The sequence below is a fragment of the Scatophagus argus genome, chromosome 17 (assembly GCF_020382885.2).
Source record: "Scatophagus argus isolate fScaArg1 chromosome 17, fScaArg1.pri, whole genome shotgun sequence".
Classification (NCBI taxonomy): Eukaryota; Metazoa; Chordata; class Actinopteri; family Scatophagidae; genus Scatophagus; species Scatophagus argus.
In genome coordinates, this window is record NC_058509.1 from 7,852,331 (window position 1) to 7,875,189 (window position 22,859).

The following is a 22,859-nucleotide window of genomic DNA, read 5'->3' on the forward strand; positions in this document are numbered from 1 at the left end:
TGACTAGTGCCAGTACAACATCCTAACAGGCCTGATGTGATATTCAAATAATATAATGAAATGCCTGCAAGAATAGTGTTGTATAAAATGGAGAATTAAAAGGATATTGAAATATCAAACACAGTGTAGATTCTATGGATGTTCATTTGATTGAAGTAATTATATAAATTAAACAGCAAGGGTGACGTGAATTAAAGCGAACAGTGGGGCTGGGTTCCGGCTAGTGTAACAGAAAATAAAATCATACAATCCAGAATTAGGTTCATAAAGCATATTAAACAAATCAATTTTAAAGCAAATAAACTAAAATGTATGTCTGTTTTTCAGATCAAGCCTCTGAGACAACCTGAACTTTTTTGCCGAAGATGTTACTTTTATCAGGTAAGGAAATATTTACTGCACATTTGTTTAATTCAGAAAAGGGTCGTGAGTAAGCAACAGATCGTGTAATTTGTGTTCATCCAGAAATATTGAGAGTATGTGTAGCTTTGTTTAAAACCAAGAGCTTTACAGACTAGATTTTGCTTAATGGCACTCAGCAGTCAGGAACACTTGGTCAGCCATTTTAGCGTGTGGCCCGATCGAAACATCGAGGCACCATCAGAATAATTGAATTGCTCTTCCCTGAGTCATTCTGTCGTGAATAACCTCACAGATATGTGCTAAACTGCGGGCCTATTTGAGTCAGTTTGGTGTAACACTGTTGGCTGTGACTTATCTTGATAAGCAACAAGTGGAAGGGTCATCTGTTGGTCACCTCCTGATTATCAAATGTTGTTGAAAAGTGAACGAGTTCAGATATAAAGAGTGGCCTGTGGTCTAGCCTTGAAGCTAGCTTTGGAGATGCCTCACATTACATTTTTGTCTTTGTGCTGATGTCAACCCCATGCCCCCAGTCCGGCAGCAGGAGAATAAGAGCTACATTCTGCCTTTGCGACACAATAGGGCCCTTCTTGCCCTGATATTTTCACAATGTGTTTTTGCAGGGCCCAACGCACACATAAGCACACACATTCTCTGCAGGCAGCATAGGCTGTTTATTCAGAGCTAGTTGAGCTGTGCACTTCACCTGATATTTCCATTTTTGCTGAAGGTGTTTGCTCTGAGATTTTAAGCAGTTTGCTTTCACTCTCAGAAGGTGTTGTGTGAGCACCCTGCAGGCCATTTTTTAGATTTCCTGATATATTCGCAGCACCCACCAGAAACAGGGACATGGTACTGCTGCCTCATAAACTGCATATGGCCCATAGCATAGATGTTCAAAAATATTAATCTAAGCAATGTTTTTCATGGGACAGTGCCAGAGAAGCAATGCGAGCCAATGCGGATACAGTGTGTTGGTGTGGCATGGGTTAATGTCTGAGGACCAGAGGAATGTGTCGGGGTCGACAGGGAGAATTCCTCAGTCCTGCGCGACTAGGTCACAGCACTGACAAGAGTCTGCCACCTTTTATAGCATGCACACTGCCGCCCTGCGCCTCTGTCTCATTGCTCTCCTCTATCTTTTTCTAATTCTGCCTGCCTGTCTTTCTCTCTCTGTCTCTCTCCTCATTTTCCTCTGTCTGGCCGCAAGTCTGTCCTTCTTTCTCCGCTTCTGCTCTCTTACTTCACATCCTTTTTTTGTATGCGTGTATATATTTTGTCGTACTTATTTGCCTCACGCTCTTCGCTCCGTCTTTTATTTGTCCCCATGCACTTTTTAGTCGTGTTTTTTTCATCTTCAGATATTCGTTCCTTCAGGTAGTCAGTATACTCCAAAGTCATTGCCCACTTGTGTATCCATTCTCCAACCCTTCACCCTCCCATCATTTTTTTTTTTGCCTCTTTTCTGTGGCACATTGAGTTCAGTGCATTGCTGCAGGTGCTTTCAAGAGCACATACATTCTTTGTATGTGAATATGATACAGGCAAGCTTGTTATTAATGCAGTACTGTAGCATCCATATGGTGCCTGGTGGTGCTGATCATGTATGATTTATACAGTGCGTTCCCACACACAGGCTGAGGGCATTCATACCAGCTATCTGTATGCCTGAGTGAAGGCGTTTGCCGAGTTTCACCTCTTCATTGGCTAACTGCGGAGGTGACAGACAGATAACCATGTACAGGAGTGTTCCTGCTGATGGCAGATGTGGCAATTTGACACAGTCTGAACCTCGCACGCATGCTCACTGAAGCCTGTTTCTTTCCTTTTGCACAGATGTAGGCTGTGCACAGTCTTGTAGCTCATGCACATGGGACGTTTGCAGCCACATCTGGAGATTCTCATGTTCCTCTGTACACTACATCCATATACATTACTTGTGAAATGCCTGGCCTGGGTTTTTCATGATTTATTGTTTTACTTTACTTGGGTGACAGATGTTGTTGGTTTGACATATTAGAACATTAAAACAACGTTGAGATACTTAAAAAAGCGAGTTAACAGTGATTCAGTCAGCATACTTTTCTATGACTTACAACATACCACATCATCTTAAATATTCTTCTTTATTTCCTATCTGGACTATTCTGTCATGCTAAATTACTGACTGTTCTGTCATCCCCATCTTGTAATCGATTTAAAAGATATTAAATTTCAGAAACTGACACTTTCTGCAACAATCCAAAATCTAAAATCTTCAAGGTTCTTAAATTTAAGGATTTGTTGCCTTTCTTTGTCAGTTGGGATAGTAGATTAAGAGTCTTTGGGCTTCAGTTTGAAGAAATGTTGATGGGAATTTTGTCACCCTTATTTTGACATTCTACAGACAAAACGATTATTTGATTAACTGTTAAAATAATCGGCAGTTTAATTGACAATGAAGAAAATTGAAAGTGGCAGCCCTAAATATAATGACTTAACTTCGAGTGACGGCAGATCATAGTAACTATTCAGTTGCGTTAAATTCCACAAAAGATATTAAAGATTTTGACACCCACTATGGCACAGTGATTGCTTGTAATGGAAAATTAATATTTGCGCATTTCACACAAAAATCATTCCAATCTCAACTATCCGTGAGCCTGAACTATTTTAGGCAAAGCAAATCTCCAAACTGGATTTGCATGATTTTGGGATAAAGCTCTTCATTTTATTTAGCTCTGACAACGTGTGTGTGTGTGTGTGTATGAGAGAGAGAGAGAGAATTTGCATGCGTGTTTGCGTGTGTCTGTATGTGTTTGCCCTGTCCTCCACCAAGCACCTAAAGCCCTGGCAGTTTCAGACAGTGAGGGGAGGTGAGACGTGAGTAATAGCAGTGACTGATGATGTCACAGACAGCATCGCGCCGCTTCAGATGCCCCCTTGACCCGGCTTTAGGATGGCGGCAGCAGCGCGCAGGCACCCGTGGGTAACACACGCCAAAGCATATTAGAGACAGGGAGATGGAGAGAGACGGGGATGGAACACACAGAACACAGCTCAGGGGGACAGAGAGAGAGAGAGAGAGAGAGGGAGAGAGAGAGAAAGGGAGAGGGGGATGCTGTCAGAGGAAGAATAGCTGAGAGAAATGGCGATGTTCTTCTCCCCATGCTTTTTTTTTTTTTTAAGCAGACTGTCTGGTTGGAGTTGATGTTCTACATCACTGCCTGAGGTATCTCTCACTGTCTGTCTGTCTGTCTGTACTCATCTCTGTCAGTTTTGCTTCTTTCATCACTTAAGTTAGAACACAAAGCAAACGTAAGTCAGAAAGTAATAAACAGTTTTAATAATCAGTCAATGTTTTATCTAGGCAAAAGGCCAAACATTTGCTGGTTCCATTAAATACAAGCAATTTCAGTTTTTCTATTTTTGAGATCACTGCTGGTGGAACCTCTTTAGCGTTACACAAAGCCATCTGAAGATATTGTCTTGAGGTTGTGATGGGCATTTTTCAATTATTTTCTGACACTTTACAGACCAAATACTGAAGTGACTGAGCATAATAATAAGAGTAGTCAACCATCAAAATAAACGTCAGGTGCAGTCCTGCGTATGATGTTTGTATTTATTTTACTCTCTCTAATTTCTTTCCCGGATAACACACAAATACATTTCAAATTTTATCTGCAGTGTCTAACTCTCGCTCTCTCTCCTGTCTCTTTCGTGTCCATGGTCACCGTTTCTCAGCTTTACTCACGGTGGGAAATTGCCAAAGGTGAAAATGGTAGTGTGAGTTCAACAAGGGTGAAATGACTGACAGTAATGTAGCTGAAGGACTGCTGAGCTTGCTGCTACAAACATTATTCTCCATGCAAGTCTGATAGATTGACTCAGAAGCCAGCTGTTGTCATCTGCATGCAGTCCGTCCTTTGCTCCATTGGGTCTATAGGGTGCCACAAGATATGCAATTTATGATGATTCATATGATGCAATAGTAGCAATTATGTAGTGCAGAGAATAGATAATATGAAGGATGATCTGAAACCTGGCGGGTACAGGAATTGTTGCTTTGATGCATATGAAGTGAGAAAAATTTACACAGTCTGATACAGTCCTTGCTACAGCCAAAGTCCGGATTACGTGGCTATAGAAGGTAACAAGGTAAATGCTAATGTTTAATGTCGAACTCAAACAACCAGTCAATCAGCAAAAACACTGATAATCCCTTGATTGTTGAAGTGATTTAAATATGATTATTTGGGCATTTTCTTTGTCTACTATGGCAGTAAATTGAATAATTAAGGATTTTGGACCATTGTTCAGACAAACAAGCTATTGGAACATATCATCTTGCGCTCTGGGAAGCTGTAATTGGCATTGTTCACTCATTCCGGACATTTTAGAGACCAAATGGCTAATTGATGATGAAAATTGTTGGTTACAGGCCATTGTTTAATAATGCCAGTTAAAGTCCTAATGATTGTAGTGATGAGAAGTGCATCATATGTCAACTTTCATCCATTTTTAATGACTGGAGAGCATAGTCACAATATGAATAAAGTAAAATGCTTTCAGTGTTGCAGTGTCAATACTGTCGGGCTCTTTCAGGACATTCAGCCATCCTTCCACAATAATAATAATAATAATAATAATAATAATCATAATAATAAAGTTGTCCTGTGCATACAAGGCTCTCCATCAGTTATACTGCAAACAATGAAATAAAAGCTGAAAAATAAAATATCATATCATAGTGTACAAGGTAAAATGAAAATGGATGTCATGTTAAATTTAACCTGATTCTCTCCAAATATATGCAGTGTGCACATGATAATAACTGTCAGATTGTATTCAGTGTCTCCAGTGTCTCTTTCAAGGTCAAATTTTGAATTCTGTGGTATCCTTTGATATAGATATACTCTTAAACAATTACACAGCATTGCTTACAGCATATAATATTTTATCTAAAGCACCAGAGATAACTGCACTCAAAGCAAACGGAGGCATTTATCATTGAAATCCATATCAAGAGCTGAGGAACCTTGAGCTGGGAGTGGAGAGTGCCCGTTGACAAGCACTCACCGTGTTTGTTTTCGCCACCATCACTTCAAAGTCTCATTCAATTCCGACTCCCAAATGGCTCTTGCTTCTTTGATCTCACTGCCGAGAGATGAACAGATACTCAAAGCCGAGCAGTCCTGTTTGCGGTTTCAAGGCGATACTCCGAAGCAAAAGAATCTCAAATATTTTTTCAGCGTAGGCAGAAATCACTGCTCTGGTATGATATATACCCATTAATAAATAGATGTTGATAAATGAAACTGAGATAATGAATGACAGACTATACAGTATGTTATTGTTATGAATACCACAAATATTTAAGAACACTCATAAGCTCAAAGTTCAAGAGACATTGATAGTGTTGTAATTCATCAAGAACTCTGTATTGCTCAGCTCAAAATAATATTCTCACTAGTATGGAATATAATGATCAAGTGATTTTTCCATCACAGTGTAGACAAATATAGTCGGCCGATGTATCAGATTTCACCAGAGGACCTTACATGTACTATTAGGCAGGAGTACAGCTTCAATCTGGAATTTTTGACTAGAAATATTTTCCAAATCCAAACCCAATTGTTAGAGTTTCTTATGAGTGCAAATCAGACTAAAACCTAACATGTAGAGGGAAGTAAGCTGATTAATCACTAAGTCGATTTAATGTGACTCTTTGCAACTGTGATAATCGGTTAATCATCTCCAGATTCTCCGTTTCAAGCTTCGCGGATGTGAAGATTTTCGGTTTTAATCTGTTTTCTATAATTAGAAACTGAATATCCTTGATTTTGAAGATACCACCTTGAAAGAACACAAAATTATTGGATGAAATAATCAACAGATTAATCAACAATGAAAATAGCTGTTACCTGTAGCCCTGCTAACTTTTCAAATCTTGGAGTAAAGCAATGAGAAGTTTGACACAAGAAGTCTAGCCTTCTCTCAGTCTGAACATGTTAGATCCTCACAGGTTTGGCTGTAAATGTCAAGCTCCATCTGGGAGTTTAAGTTGAAAGGTCAGAATTAAGTCCTTTCTAGCCAGAGATTTTTAATCTTCGCATGCTTGGTGACAAGGAAATGTGTTATTTAGGCGTGGATTTGAAGTAAAAGGGTGACAGCGACTACAGCTGCTGTTTATCCTGAACAGATTATTCTCTAACAAAAAAAAAACAACAACAAACAAAAAAAGTGTTCTAGAAAAATGATGATGGTTGATTTTTGCCGGCTACATTAGTATTACAGAAAAATATTACAAGAGTGGATCAAAATAATTATTGTTATTCAGGTATCATTTTCAGCACCTTTTCAAAAGTATAATAAAGAGTACAAATACATAACTACATACAGGGTTTTAAGGAGATGAAAAACAGAGATATGAAGAAGAAGAAGCATCGTGCAGTCATTTTGCTACCACCGTCCCATAATGGAAAACAACACCAGAGATGTAGGAGAGGCAGGCTTGTCTCCAGTGCACCACTGCTCTCATGTCTGCTTTTTCTTTACCTCGTGTAACCATCCATTCTAACCATCAGTGACCTCAAAGGGTGGAGGTTTAGGCTGTAGAAATGAGTGGTCTTTCCCAAGTGTACAGTTAGTCGCCGTGCTGCTGCTAACATATCACCTCTCCAACTCACCACCAATCCTCCTCCTCCTCCTCCTCCTCCTCCTCCTCATCTTCCTCCTCTGTGGTGTATCACCCCACTCACTCGCTTTCAGTCTCTCCTCCTCTCTCCTTCACTCTCTGGCTTAATATTGATCTGAATTCATTTGTTTCCTATTGATCTGCCACTCCACCCTCTGCCGCATTGAACAAACACAAGGACACACACCATGTGCACAGAAGCCTCATGCACGCACCCAACCAGATGCAGCAAGTGCATGCACATCTCGTACAAGCCTCACACATATACGCAACAAAAGAAGGCTAAAAGCGCTCATTTACAAACCTGTTACGCATAAACTGATTTCAAGGTTGATATGTGCACGCACACACACACGTTGCAGACAAGCACACCTGCAGTCACACGCTCTTCATCTGAGAGATTTCAGAGACTCAAAATATGAAGGTTTGAAGAGGTCTCAGCTCAAGCATCAGAGCTAATGACATACAAAGGAACCTGGATTCCATATTGATCCAACACCTCAGGAGTGAGATGAAAACACAGACAGTGTGTGGCTGATACGACACAATTACAGCTGCAGTTCATTTGTCAGGTTTGTCGTATCATATTCAGAGTCATTACTACATCAAATGAGAGGAATGGAGTCTGGTAGCAATTGTTCGGAGACCTTTGTGATCAGAGGTGTCATTTGTGGCAGTAATTGTGTATTTCTTGAAAACCCTTCATGGTCTTCGGAAATAATTTATCAAATGAAGTCAATCAAGTCTAAACATACACCACATTCATTGATTATTTTCCGAAAAGGAATATATTAGAATGTATGAATAGGATATACTCTTTTAAAATCCTATAGTGCGAACCTAAAAAAATCACAATTATGCTGAATTAAAAGTTAATATATGAACATGTCTCTAATATACAGAATATTTTTCTTATCCCCAACAAACCCGATATAAAACCAGAAATCAATAAAGCGTTAGCACGTTTAGACAAAAAAAAAGCCCTGCCTTAAAGCAGTTCAGTGGTTTTTGAGAGTTTATCAGATGTCTAACCGGTTTATGATAAAATGAGACACTCAAATGCTGACAAATGCTCAATGGTGCAATAATTTTATCTTTTGTCACAGTGATCATGAGGTAAAGAGGAAAAATTATGAATTTTCATAACGGAATCTACTAGAAAGGTGCACTTGCATGTATGTGATTGGCCAATGCAGCGTTTTTCTGGATGACATCACATTGTGGCTTGTGTGTTTGACTAAGTTCAACTTTTTGCCGGATGATCCTGTGTTTTTTCACTCAAAATGGATCTCAATGCAGCCTCAGTCTCTCTCGCAATACTTCCTGACCGCCCATCCTGCGTGGCCCTATTGTATTGGCTCCATGTAAAGAGCTGGAGCTCTACAACCCAGTAGAATAAAATCGTCAGGCTTTAGCTTTAATGGAAATCCTTAATTCTTTCACAATCACTTTGTCTCCAGTAGGTTGTGACAGGTTCACGAACCTTTCCAGCAGCCCCACCAGCTACTCCAAAATTTTTGGTTGGTGGCATCAAGTTGCCATGACACCAGACTGTTTTTCCTGCCCTCTGACCTCCTTTCAGGACATGCTGTGCTCAGTCAGACTGCATCTCCAGCAGCGGTTTAAGTTCAAAGGGCCGAGGAGAAACGAGGCAAGGGGGAGAGGCTGTGTTTCCTCTCTGTAATATTAGATAAGATGCACCACAGGCAATACTTGCTTTCCCTAAGTGCATGCAGATAGGAACGCACAGCTCCATATATGTACACACGTGGGAATTAATGAGCACACACCAACACAAAAGCCGCACATCTCCATCTCTGTTGTCTTTCATTGTGTTGCAATGTCATAATTATTGCATTTGTTTGGCTCACTGCTGTTTAATTTATGATGTCAAATTGTATTTTTCAGCGTTATTAATGTATTATTCATCAGCATTGACTTTAACCATCTCCGCTGTACATGTATTTTTGTACCACCCTCTCATTCATGCTTTGTTGATGGCACAGTATTCATTCTCACCATTATCTCCCACTTTGTTAATCCATTTCATACTCTGCGCACAATGTTTGATGCTTCCTCCATCATAAATGCTTGCATTTCTATTCAGTTCTTTGTTCTGCTGAGTGCTTCATGTCTAATCAGGAATTGGTCCATTATGATTTAATTATCTCATAGTATTCTTTCATGATTGAGTCTGTTTTGCTGAAAACGGCACTATGAGACTGTGTGGCCTGGAAAACAATTGAGATAAGGTTGTGTCTAGGTGGCTGTCTTTATTTGTTTACTTATTTCAACTTCATAGCCCAGTGTGTTTATCAATGACCCCCCCCCCCTTCCTATCCTGTGGTATGCTAATAATCTGCATGATGCTCTGCTGATTTCAGGAATGCTGTGGTCAACCATAGAGGCTCCCCAGTGACAAGAGAGCCATGGGAAAACACAGATCCCGGTTGTGAGGTAAATGCCTTGGCAACATGTTTCTTCCCATTTATACCAACAAAGACTCTTTGAATCCCACTGAAATGAAAGAGAGAGCAAACAGCTTGAGAATCCAGAGGCAGTGATGGAGAATGTCAGCTCCAAGTATACAGAAGGACATTTAACATTTCCAGGTCTCTGACCTTCTCTTTCTCTGTTTTTTTGTTTGTTTGTTTGATTGTTTGTTTTTTTTGGGGAGGGGTTTCACTCTCAATTTTAAAACTAAAATTTGTCCTCAAAATTGTTATATTGTCAGCACCATAAACAACTATCACACAATCAAAACCTATTGAAAGAAGGCTAAATATACGTATGTTATTCAACATAATTGCATATGGGACCTCACATAACTGCTTGCATGATTATGCTTGCTCTTTTTTCTTCTTTCTCTCTGATGAATACACACTCTACCAAGAAAAACATTAGAGTATATTAACTGACAAAAGCTGCCTCCCATCATTCATCACCCACAGAGTCAAACCAGCAAAAAGAAAACCATTTCAAAATGGTACATATTGTATGCATAAAAGCCCTCATTGTAGAATAAGAACGTTAAATTGTTTATATTTTTTAAGCTTATATGTGCTGTGTGCTTTGTGCATATCTGTGAACACACATGCTCAAACATACACACATGCTTTCTCCTCTCCACACACATGTACGACCTGCGCTCACATACACACACATACTGGCCAACACTACCCAATAGCCATTGACAACAGTGCCCTAGCAACCATTGGGCATCATGCCAAGCCACTGAGGTTGCCTGGTAGTGTGTTCCCATGGTAACGTTTTTCTGCCTTTGTAAATATGGTACGAGGAAGGCAAGAAAGGGGGGTTCGGTATAAATTGCACTACAGAGTTTCATCCTATCTTGAGAGAGCTAATAATTTATGGTTTGTGAGTCGCAGATACTTATCCTGGCCCTGCACCAAGCTGCCATCCGACTGAAGAGGTGCATTAATATGGGGACGGGGATCTCAGGTCCAAGTCCGTGCTGCACAGGGTCAGATCTGGTTTTACAGGTGGACAAGGGGAGAAAAATTATCCAGCATCTTTCCCAGTCTCTAAATGACCTCTTTGTTATAAACACACTAAGTAATAATCACACTCTGATCTATTTGTGTGTTTATACATATATCATTTTTTTTCCTCATCACGTTGTGACTCATCCTAGCGTACGTTTGTTTCACCTTGATTTCATTTTGGACTTTTAATTAAGAAATGAAGAAACAATAATCCATCTGAGGCCTGCATTCCTGTTGAGCTGGAACTTGGCAGACAAAGCTTAGCTGCAGATAACAGTGCATTTGCTGTCACTGGGCAGATTTTCGTCCCCCGTGCCCCTACATTTTCTTGGATGTTGCCACAGTCTGTGTGTGTCACTTCTCAAAGACGATGTGTGGTGGTCGCCTGAAATCTTGGTTTTATCTTTGACAACAGACCCTGTGAATTTTTGTACAGAAAAGATGTACCTGATTTTCATGTACAATACAATGAAGTCTGTGCCATTTGATGGATTTGACAATTATTAATTTCGGTACTAGCTGTCCAGGATATTAATCTGTAATGCTTTTGTCAAATTGTAAATATAAATTGTAAACAAATTTAAACAACAATTCTGTTCTTTTTCAGCAAAGAAATTAACTGTCTGTTCAGCAGATTAAATCTTGAACACTCTTATCAAAGAGGCAGAGAAACTGAACATTTGAAGATATTTTGTAGTCTGGCTCATATGCCAGTTTTTCATGTAAACCAGTTTTTCCTCAAAATGAGAGTTTTAGCAGTAATGCCTAATAAATAATATGTTATTCCTCCGTATTGTCTCAGTTGTGGTTAGCCAAGATTAACACATGATGATCATGTGCGTGATAATCCATATACCCAGAGACATTGTTGGATGTGAAAATGATAATTTAGATTAAATTAGCAAACTGAATTACTGATAAATTTAAGAGGTTTATATGTTACCTGAGAGGTTTATATAAACACTTTTACAAGCATGATGTAAAACCTGGCTGTAGTTAGCTTTTCTAGGGACATTAGCCACTTATAATTTACTTTGTTAACATTTTTGGCTGACATCATAAAAACGCAAATATTTAGTTTTCATAGCATCAAATCTTTTCTCAGTATTCTGATGCGAATGCTTCTTCTCGTGGCTGTCTTGGTTTCAGCCTAGTTAGCTCAGCAGTGATACTACTGAGCCAAACTTTTTATATTGCCAGAAACTTTGGACGCTAATACAGTGTTGACATATGAGGTCGTCGTATGAGGTCGCTGCATAAATATCTTAATGCAATCCAATATTTTGGTGATTTTAGGCATACCTAGATATACAATATACTTTGGCTCAACATGATTAATTTGTTTTTGCTCTCTCAAGAGGCTGAGCTGTAATCCCCACAAAGCTTCACCTGACCCAACACCAGCCGGGGTTCGGGCTTATAAGCCACCCTGGCCTCCAGTGCAGGGGCTTCCCACCAGACTCACATTGGCACACAAACGCACCCAGGCAGACTGGCAAAGAGCTGGCATTGGCACAACCATGCCGCATTCATGCGTGATCTGACTGCGAATGAGATGGTGAGAGAGGTTTAAAAAGGGGAGGAGCAGAATCAAGGGGATCAAGAGGAGAGACTTAGTTGGTATGAACAGAGAGATTGTCTGAGTAAAAAAAAGTTGTTGAAGATTTTGAGTTCTGAAATGTTCAGTGATGAAGGACAAATAAGAGGCACGTAGAGAGGCAAGAGGACAGCCAAAGAAAGAAAATGAAGGGTAGGCAGAGGGTGGGCTTAGCAACGCAGAGGGCAATGAAGAGAGGCAAAGTGAATGGGTTTGCATTTGGAAGCTGGCCAATTAAACAAAAATATGTCTCTATTAAGCATATGGTGCCGCTGTACCTTTTGAAGTTAATAGTTAAATGTTGAGTATGTAGCACAATTACAAGTTGAGAGTGATTGCAAATGATCTGTCCCTGTAATGTAGTGTAACCCGACACAGCCATTCATCATCTTATAGACGTTTACCTGTGCTATACAGTGCTTGTTAATATGCAGTTATGGTCCCGGCAGGCAATGAAGTGAGCCACTTTGTAAGGCTTTGGAGACATACTACTTTTGTGTTTGAACCCAGCTTTGTCAGAGAGGCCCCAGTCATGCAAGACTTCAAGGTTGTATTTTTGGTGCATTGACCAAGCTGAATAGGAGGCCTAGCAACTGAGCTGCGCAGCAGCTATCAAGTAATCAATGAGTCCTTGAGGCACACAGGAGTAGTGTCAAAACGCAGCCACTGACTGCTAACAACAGCCAATTTGCTGCTTTTGCTTGAGATCACCTCAGCTAGATGTCGAATGTGTAGGCGTGCCCCATTATTTGTAGAGTATGAGAGAGACTGACTGGATAGTGCTGTTACTCCCAATTGTCATCCAATTACTCACCCATTAGATCCTATTTGTTACACTGAAAACTGTTTCTGCATTACCCTGAATTAAACAGTGCAAATCAGTTCATTATTTTTAATGTGTCAAGATGTCTGACACCATTCCTGAGATCCTGAAGAAGGGAAAGGTAAATCAACACATTAACAAAACATTATCTGGTCATAAACCAGACAAAATACTGCATTTAACTTTATTTACAGTCCAAATCAGTCACATTCATTCATATCTGGTATGGTATGGTAATTTCTACAGGCGACACTCTCTGCAGCACTGCTGAACTCTGTAGGGTGCTTCTGTTTGCCCTTGTTAATATTAAGACCTGAGGGCAGTGGTGTGTTGCTCACTATGGCCGCTGTTCTGTTAGGTAACACTTGATGATAATCCATCCCCGGAAGGTCAGTTTTGCCTTTTTATGCAAAAACACAGCTTTTTAAAGTATATTTTACCTTTATGTCATTGTCGTAGTGGAGAGAGAAAGAAAGGGAGATAACGTGCGAGAATGGTTTGGAGTTAAGGTGTCACAGAGCTTCGAAGGAACCAGGAGTTCATTTTACAAAAGTGATTTACAAGCACAGGGCACCAGGCAATTTAAAGTGTTTTTACATAAGTTATAAAATGTCTTAGAGACAAGTTGTTAAAGAAACACAAGGCTGTATAGACATACATATAAATATGATAGAACGGATAGAGATTCAGCAGAATCTGAGTCCTAAATTATGACGTTACAGTTACAGTGCATTTACAGATACAAATGAACAGTCCCAAATTTAATTTATTAAAAAGCAGTGGGAAACAGAAACATTTCACAGGAGTTTTTTTTTTATTCAGAGATGGTTTTGCAAAGGCATATTTAAGCTGTTTTTAAGTTTGTCCAACAACAACTTTTTTGATGCCCGTAATCAATCGAAGAATATTAGTGGTCAAACAATTTACTACCATAGACAAGTAAAAATCCACCCAGCATGGAGAAATGTTGCTACTTCAACCAGCTAAAGATGTGATATCTGATATCAGCCTACTTCAGACACCGTGGCAGTGCTGGAATATAAGTATCGGTTCAGTAAAATGAAAACAGAAGAGGAGTATTCGACTTTAACCTCTGAATGACAATGAAGTGTGCTCAGTAGTGCTGAATTGAGTCTTTGAGGATGAGGAAGACTCCGCCAGCTCCACTTGCAGAAGTAGGTCAGGCAGACGCCTACAGTGAGCAACCGCAGGTTAAGTGCTTGTCTTTGTATTCAGAGGCAGCGAATATCTGCCTTGGCCTCTGTTGGGGGGGGTGAGGGGGTGTTGGTCTGTGTACTGCGTCTACCCACAAGAGGGAGACAAGTCCACAAAAATGCAGAGCGTCTGAATAGGGAGTCTTAGCTTTTATTCCTTGCAATTCCTACAGTAATATTAAACTTTAATCTTGTAGCCACAGATTGTTGTTTGGCTTCTTTTATTTTGTTATTTGAGTTCTTGTAGAAATAGACAATTCATGTGATGAAGAGAAGAATTTACAAGTTCTCAGAAAATATTGTAAAAACATGACAATTGTCTTCCTCTACACGGCACAGCTTTCTCATAAATTATAGGAGATTACGAATAAAATAAGACAGAAGGGAGAGGCATGACAGAAACTGACAAAATACAGACAGAAGTAACTGAGAAGAAGATTGCATGGGAGAAGAAGAAGAAGAAGAAGAAAAGAAGAAGAGACTCCAGCGCTGACCCTGCTCTGGTGCTCTGCAGTGTGAGGTAGTTGGTTGTATGGTTTCGCATAATAAACAGCCTGGAGATAACTGTACAACCTTCTAGCTTTCCCTGCGGTGTCACCCAGACTTCACAGGAATTTCATCACCCTTCATGTCCCATGAAGTGGTAAGTACGAAGACTGACCTGAAATAGGACAGAAAGATCAGTACCACTATTTTACCAGTATACTTCATATTAAACAGACAGAGTAAGGTAAAAGATAGGATAGGACTGTAGTTAAGTTGTACAAGTCAAGGGTCCTAATTTTGTGTAGATGTAATAGCCTATATTCTATTTTTTGTATGTGTCTTGTACTTTTGAATTTTTTTATTCTTTTATTTATTTTATTTTTTTTTACCTCACATTATCGAGATATGTTTTACTTAAGTACTGGTGAATGTCTTTTGCAGTGATGGCCCAAAGATACACACTGGCAGTCACAGCCATAGAAATCACATCCAAATTAAAAACATTTCAACATTTTGCTTTCAAAAAATTCTGTCATGCCCGTAATTACAATGACATGGAAAATAAAAACAAGCACAGACTTTAAATCTAGTACATCTGTAAAACTAATCAGGTTTTGCTGTTGAGATCCAGCTAATCCAGACATCAATATACCCACCTTGCTCTGCAGTGCTCTTTGATTTGTTATTTGGTGCAGTCTAATGGAGTATAGAGCCAACTATCAATAGCTGTTTGTTTCAGTGCTTTCTTAGCATGCCATGCACCAAAACAAACAGCATCACACTGGAATGTTATTGGGACTGTTAAAACCAGGAAAACGGGGAATAAGAAGGCGTATTTTAAATACTTTCAATGAGGTCACAGTAACGTGCACCACGTACCAAGGCTGAGTCCATACTACAGCAGCCTGGGCTCGATTCCAGCCCCGCTGCATGTCATCCCCGCCTTTTCCTGTCTGCTCGTTGTTCAAATAAAGGCAAAAAGCCCTAAAAATAATCTTTAAAAATACTTTAACTGTACTGACATTTACTCATACTGTAGATAACGTTTGGATCCACCCACCATAATTTAAACAGTATGATAATATTTGCACTGTAGTATTTTACAGGATGTTGAATTTTTATATGATCACGCACGTTTTACGTTTCTGGTTTTTCTTTAATTTTGAAAGCAGTCCTCCTCGTGCGTTCCTTCAGCTCTCGTGACAGACTGCACACACTCGCTGCTCTCTTGTAGTCATGGTAGATAATGACAGTGTGCTTGTACGTTAGTGTCAGTGTGTCCTGAAGCACAGGGCTGTATGTGAACTTGCTTACCGCCTCCGCCTCCTTTTCCTCCTTCTCCTCTCTGCGCCCCCACCCCCACCACCACCACCACCCTCCTCTGTCCCCCAGTGTGTCTGGCTAGTGGCTCAGACACTCAGTATCCGCATTGCGTTGCAGTGCTCCAGCGAGGAGGGGAAAAAAGAGCATATATCAGCAATCTCTGCCGAGCATTGCTCTTTTCTGTACGCACACAAAGAAACGACTCCCCGTCATGTTCCAACTCAAGAGGAAATACAGCCGTCACAATAGAGCCGCCTGCCACTCGCTATTTTACAAACCCAGCCGGTTCCTGCATTTGTTTTATATTTAAGGCTGACATTTCATATATATTCATGTTTTTTCTTATTAATGGATTTATTTTCTCATTAATTCCTTTTAACTTGATCAATTATTCAATTATATGTCTATGTGTCTTTTTGTTTTGTTTATGTTTAATTCTCATATTATATTCATTTTATTTTGCAGTGTTTTTCTGTGAAAGATACAAAAGTTCAGCTGTGGGATTTCACAATTTCTGATGTCTCACTTATCGCTCATCATATGATAGGTGATATTTGGAGTGTGTGTGCAAAAGCGATGAATTGTGCAGATAGCAGACTGTTGTATTAATGAAATATGGAAGAAGAGCAGCAGTGCTGTGGTCAGAACGGCTGGGAGGTTAATCACCTTTGGGCATGCTGTGGCTTTGATCCTCATGCTGTGTAAAATCCACAGCCTCCGTCTGCGAGATCCCCCCCCCCATTCCCTCCTTTCCACACACACACACACACACACACACACAGATACATGTGTGCATAATGGTGCACAAGGACATGCACGCATCCACCTCACTCATATTGCACCTCCCTCCGAACACGTTGACTCTCTCTCCTCCAGATGCGCGAACATAGCAGCTCAAGTTCAAACACACACACGAACAAACACAGAGTAACAGACACCCATACAGAGACACGGCATCGCGTGAACGTAGACTGCAAGATGGGCAAGACGGGACGTCATGCATGGAAAAAATGTATGGGGTTAGAGTGGGAGAGAGACGGGGGGGAGAGAGGGAGGGATGGAAATGAGGGGAACGGCTGAGACCGAGCTGGGGGAGGCGGGGACAGGGTGCTAGAGAGTGTTCATGCAAGAGAAGAAGAAAGAGCGATAGCTGGAGATGCTGCATGCTTGCATAAGTGTCTGAGTGTGTGTGTTTGTGTGCGCGCGCATGTGTTTGTGTGTGATCTATGTAGGTGACACAGATTTATGAAAGGAGAGGGTCATAGATGGAGGCGCTGTTGGTGGTTGTTGGGGGTTGGGGGAAGTGGGGGTGTTGGTACAGCACCAGATAATGGAATCAATGCAATCTGTCTGTTTTACTGAGTGTGTGCGCTGCGTACCTGCCTCATAGACATTGCCTGCTCGGACTCTAATCGCCTGGAGAATTAGTGATGTGACTTGGCAGAGGGAAACAGGCACAAAACAGAGCCAGGGACAGCGGCTGAGAGAGGGATAGAAGAAGAGGAGAGACAAAAAGAGCAGAGCGAGAGATGGAAGGGGTAGCGAGAGGGGAATAGCTTTTCTGTTCGCCGCCGTATACGGCTCTCAGAGAAAAGGAAGACTGTGAAGATGGGGCAGGATAGGTTTTATCAAGCGTTATTTTCTTTACCACTGGATTAATTGTCGCTTTTTTCTCTCTCTCTGAAGGCGAAAACGGATCAATAACTCATCAAAAGTATGCGTTGGGTTATGTGTGTGTGTGTGTGTGCGTGTGTGCGTGCGCGCATACCTGTTTCATGTACATGCACTTGTTGTATGCATGTGCAAGCGGACATACAAATGTTTGCATGTGTTCATGTAAGGAACACCAGGCAAAGGCAAATGGTGAGTTCAGAATGACTTAAACCGGCCGACTAGCAAATCGAGACAAGCGATTCAACTGACCACGTCCGCCCGCCATCTTCCCTTCATTTGTGTCCACCTTCATGTTGATTCTTTTTGACATAGGTGATTTTTTTTTTTTTTTTAACACAAGAAAATTTCTCTTCATCCTGCCTCTTGCTTCTTGTTTTCACCCTCCGGTCTTTGTCTCTCGTGCTATTTGAGAGCAGCAGAGGAGCTCATAAAACTGGGACAGAGGAAAATATCTCAAAGCACAGAGACAAAGAGGAAACAGAGAGAGGCAGTCTAATTTCTCACACTAGCAGCAAAAGGCTTCATGTTTCTGTGTGTCTTTGTGGAGGCGCATGTTTGTCTGCTTGTGTGTGCACCTGACCACAGACAGATTTTGTAATTTTGGGGGACGTGTTCTGGATTGTTCGCAGATGATTAAGCTGCAGTCTGCACAGAATTACATGTGATGCAAATGGAGCTCTTCAGCTGTGTACCAGTTGTTTGGACCCTGGCTTATATTCTTCATGTGGCATCTGCAGTGTCAGGCTGGTATGACATTTATTTTGTCTGGGGAAGACTAAATCAGTGTAACTCCCTCAAGGCTGAGCATCTTTGTCATGGGGGAGTGATTGCATAATCCTGTGAGATCACAAGGCCTGTAGGAAATATAAGACGACAGTGTTGTCTGCGGCTCCAGGCACAGCTGTCTGTGGCTGTTTTCATGCGTGTGCACAAGAGTCGAGCGTCTGTGTGTACATGAACTGTATGACCGCTCTGTTGCAGCTTAATGCTCGTACAGGCCGGGCGGCCGTATGTTCATCCCATATGCAAACCCTGATTTATAGATAAATTGCGAGGATTTTCCTCTGCGTATGTGGGTCTGTCTTCAGATGCTTTGTCTGTCTGTCTGCCAGCAGGGGGCATTTTGTTTGAACATCTCACTGCACAGACCTGCACTGACAAACAGGCGCTGGCTAGGAGGAGGAAAGGGCCCAGAAAATGAAACGCAAGGATAAATACGGCGAGTAAAATTGATATTTTTATGCTGAACAATGTGCTCCAACTAAATATTTCCTTCTTTCTGCAGGATGCGATCCGTTCAATTTTGTGCAGACGAGTCAAGACGAAGCATTTCATGTTGGACTGCATTGGCGTCGATAAAAAACGGTAACCATCCGATGTGACGTACAGTCTGTTATTTTAGAGTCTGCTTTTGTCGTAAGATGCTGTGTGTCTGTGAGTAGGTTTAACATCAAAAGTTAACTGATCGTAAATAACAAAATAATATAATATATTTATCAGCATACTCACTTAACTAACATACGTCACAGAAATTTTTATTGATATTTTTTGGATCTTTCCTGTGGACGAATCTGGTCGACCAGCAGACCGTCAGCTGCTGCCTCTTCAGACCAGCAGTCGGTGTGCTTCATTGTCCCTGAGACCCTTAACCTGTGATGATATGAAAGGTCACAGGTGAGGTCCTTGGGAACAAAGTTGCATGCAGCTCCATCTGAAGGCCACAACATTTTCCTGTCATTAGACTGAGAGGAAAACTCATCAGGTTGCCAGACCACAAATCACATACTTTAAAATCATGAGATTAGCACAGATGTCTAAATGCATCATGAATGAAAGTAAATCTGCTTAGGAGCTGTAGAATAAGATGATTTCAACGGCATGAACTCATCTGGAGAGAATTCCCCAAACTTTCCAGACGTCATGGAAAGCCAAAATGAAACAACAAGCTTCTCCAGAGGGGGCAGTACCTTTTGGCCAGCTTTGTGTGCTGAACACTTACACGGTTCAATAAAAAGACAGCCAAGGTTCGTGACCCCGATATATGATTCACATGGGATTTTTAAATCTGGCATCACTGAAAGACCTGCAGTAAAGAAACACTGGTTACATTTATAAGAAGAGTGTCAGCGTGTGTCGACACCGTGATGCTTATTCATTTGTATAAACTTAAAAGATCCTCACAGAAACTCAAAATGTTTATTGTTGTTAGATGTTGAAGGAAATATGTTGGTAAGAAAACAGTTTTCATAGGGCTGCAACTAAAAAAAACTCATTTGCTCATTTTATCAGTTAATCATTTGGTCTATAGAACTCATGAAAAATCATGTTTTAAATTCAAATATATTTAATTTGTTATCAGATAACACAAAGAAAAGCAAATGATCAAAACAGAGGAGCTGGAACCAGAAAATGAGCTAAATTTCAAAATCATTAATTTTCTGCCAGTCGAATGTAACTGATAAATTTAACTGGTTGTTGCAGCTGTAAATTTTCATATGTTTTAAGTATGAATGATCTGTACATTTTTCTGTTTTTTTTTTTTTATGGACTGAAAATGTGACATTAAAATTCAAGCAATGGCGAAAACTTGTTGCGTTCTTTTTATTATCTACTGTGTAACCCGAAACATACTGACAGGGACACTGAAAAAGGGATTTGTTTAAGAAACACAATCAGCTTTTATTTTTTGGCAGATGAGATACATTTCTGTTCATACAGTCAGGAACTGAGGGCGAGATAAACATTTCCATTCAGTGTAGTAATGATCAATATGTGAAATCAGGCTCCTACAAAATAACACAAGTCTTTTATTTTTTCCATCACCGAACAAAACGGCAGAGTTTTCAGGTGAACAAAAGACAGTCACATGCTCCTCTTTCAGACTCTCGCCCTCATACTCAGCCAGGGTGGCTCAGTGTTCTCTGGCTCCCAGCCCTCCGTGTGTTTGTGCATCCCAGGACAGTTGACATTGATTGTGCAGGAGACAGACTGAGACACATTAGTACCCCGCTCGCTCCTGCCGCTGAAAAACACATTAACTGGCTGCATTGGGAGCCCTGTCTGGTAACCATGGCGAAGCACACAGGGAGGGAGGAGGTGGAGGGCTGAGACGGGGCAGTGGGTTCAGTGTGCAGTCTCTCAGGGGTCGTCTTTCTCAAACGCTCCTTTCCTTTCCTCCGGCCATGTCTGTCATTTTCTGTCTCCCTCTTTTGAACTGACAGCTTCTCTCCGTCTCTCCCCTCCTCACACACATACAAACACAATTTGCATATTTCTTTCTCTCCTCCTGCATTCTTCCTCTTCTTATTGATGCTGACCTCATCAATCTGCCCTTACCTCATACTCCACCCCCTTATCCATCTACCCCGCGCAACATAATCCGCCTCTCTCTCTCTCTAATTTGCCTTTTTTTTCCTCGCCCTTTTTTCCCTGTGTCTTTTCTCCCAGTGTCAATATGGAGAGGCACGGGAAAGACAAGAGGGAGCTGACACAATGTCAAAATGTGGAATAAACTCGACTAAAGGAGGAACTGATCATTTTCCTCAGTCATAACGTCGATCTATAACAGTGAAACAGGTTTTTTATATTTGTGTTATTTATGCGTCATGTGCAGAGTACAGTCGATGTGCATCATGTTTATGCAGCAGTAGTCCAATTCTAGTTTTCTAAAACTGCTCATCTATACTGACACTTTTGCCATTGTTGAATCAATGAAGGCATTTTACTTAAGTACAAATTTAAAGTACATGTACTGTGAGTATCTCCATGTCAGAAAATGAACTACATATTTAACTGGTAATGCTTGGTCATAAACTGGTCTTGCATGTTGAACATGCAGTCAGCCGTGAATTTTTGGACTTTTTAACCTAAAGCTCAGCTATCAATATGTGACTTTTGCTGAAATGGTAAAACAAACAGTGCCACATGTAGAGAAGAATAACAAAGTCAGTGAACTGACTCAGAAATATCCTGCTATAAGAAGATTTTCCTCCTTTAAGCAAATCCAAGTTTTTTTTATAATCTTCCAACTAGACTAAGTCATTCAAAATGACACTTTGTACTGAAAAATATAGTCCATAAATCATCATATTACATTCTTCTTCACATAAAGTCTACATTATAGTTTTTTGTTTTTTTATTTAGAAAAATATGTTAATAAATATTCATAATATTTTTTTCCAAAAATCAGCAGACCATCTTTCCTAATACTACTGTTTTGAATTCTTAATTGCAGCAGGAACATCATCACATAAATTAATGTGTTTTTAGACTACTTGTCTGTCCAATATTTATTTACTCTTAGCAAATTAGTCTATAGGGGGCAGTGCTGAGCTACAGTCATACAGTCAGTCCTTGGTTGAGGTGGTAGCTCATATAGTGAAGTAAAACACAGTAATTAATTGATATTAAGTAACAGTCAATATTAGATCCATCTGAATTGTTTCACAATAATTTCAGCATTAAGGAAGTATTACACACACATGCATTCATAGGTGCAGCCTCCCTGTACAATACAAAGTGAAAGATCCATCATTTAAATAAAGAAAATCTGAAAATATGTGTGCTGTCTTAAATAAATAAAATGCCTCTTGGAACTAGATGCAGTGCTGCATAACTGGTGCAAAGCACTTTGTCTCATGTCCCACGTTGTTCAAATACAATCTGCCACAAAGAAGATTCTCTTTTCAGGAACACGGTTCAAGCTTTTTATAATCTTGCAACTAGAAGGACTCAGAAATGATGGACAGATCTTAAATGATATGATGAGCAATAAAACATAGAAGCAAATATTGTGATTTGTCAGACAGCTGTGAGTAGTTTACTTCTAAATAAATTTGTCACAAGAGTTTAAATAAGCCAGCATTTACTTGTTGCATCACCTCCAACACATTAAATTGCTTCTCTTTTTCGTGCTGGACAGGTCAGACAGCTCATGCACAATTTGACGATAATTTCACAGTGAAAGCAACCAGTGCTCACAAAGAGCCAAGATGTCACTGAAGTAGGTTTTGCATTTCTCATTATATGTCCATACTCAGTTGCGTGGTGATAACACTGCACATCTGCTGTTTACAAATGGCTTTAATATGCCGTGATTCACAAGGAGGACTTGAGAACACAAAGTTGTACCTTACATCTTGGCTAAGTTTGGTAACACTTAAGATAAAATGTAACTGTGAGATGCTCATGAAGT

At 40.3% G+C, this 22,859-nt stretch overlaps 1 long non-coding RNA gene across 5 annotated transcripts in view; it reads left to right on the plus strand.

Moving 5' to 3' along the window:
- LOC124074655 overlaps positions 1 to 20,986 on the plus strand; it is a 27,412-nt gene extending 6,426 nt beyond the window's left edge. The window contains exons 2-5 of one of the 5 annotated variants that reach the window (XR_006845887.1): positions 328 to 381; positions 9,427 to 9,499; positions 18,951 to 19,030; positions 19,252 to 20,986. This is a non-coding gene — a long non-coding RNA (uncharacterized LOC124074655). The other 4 variants (XR_006845885.1, XR_006845884.1, XR_006845888.1 and 1 more) reach the window with 4 other exon arrangements.
- Positions 20,987 to 22,859: the final 1,873 nt, after the last annotated feature.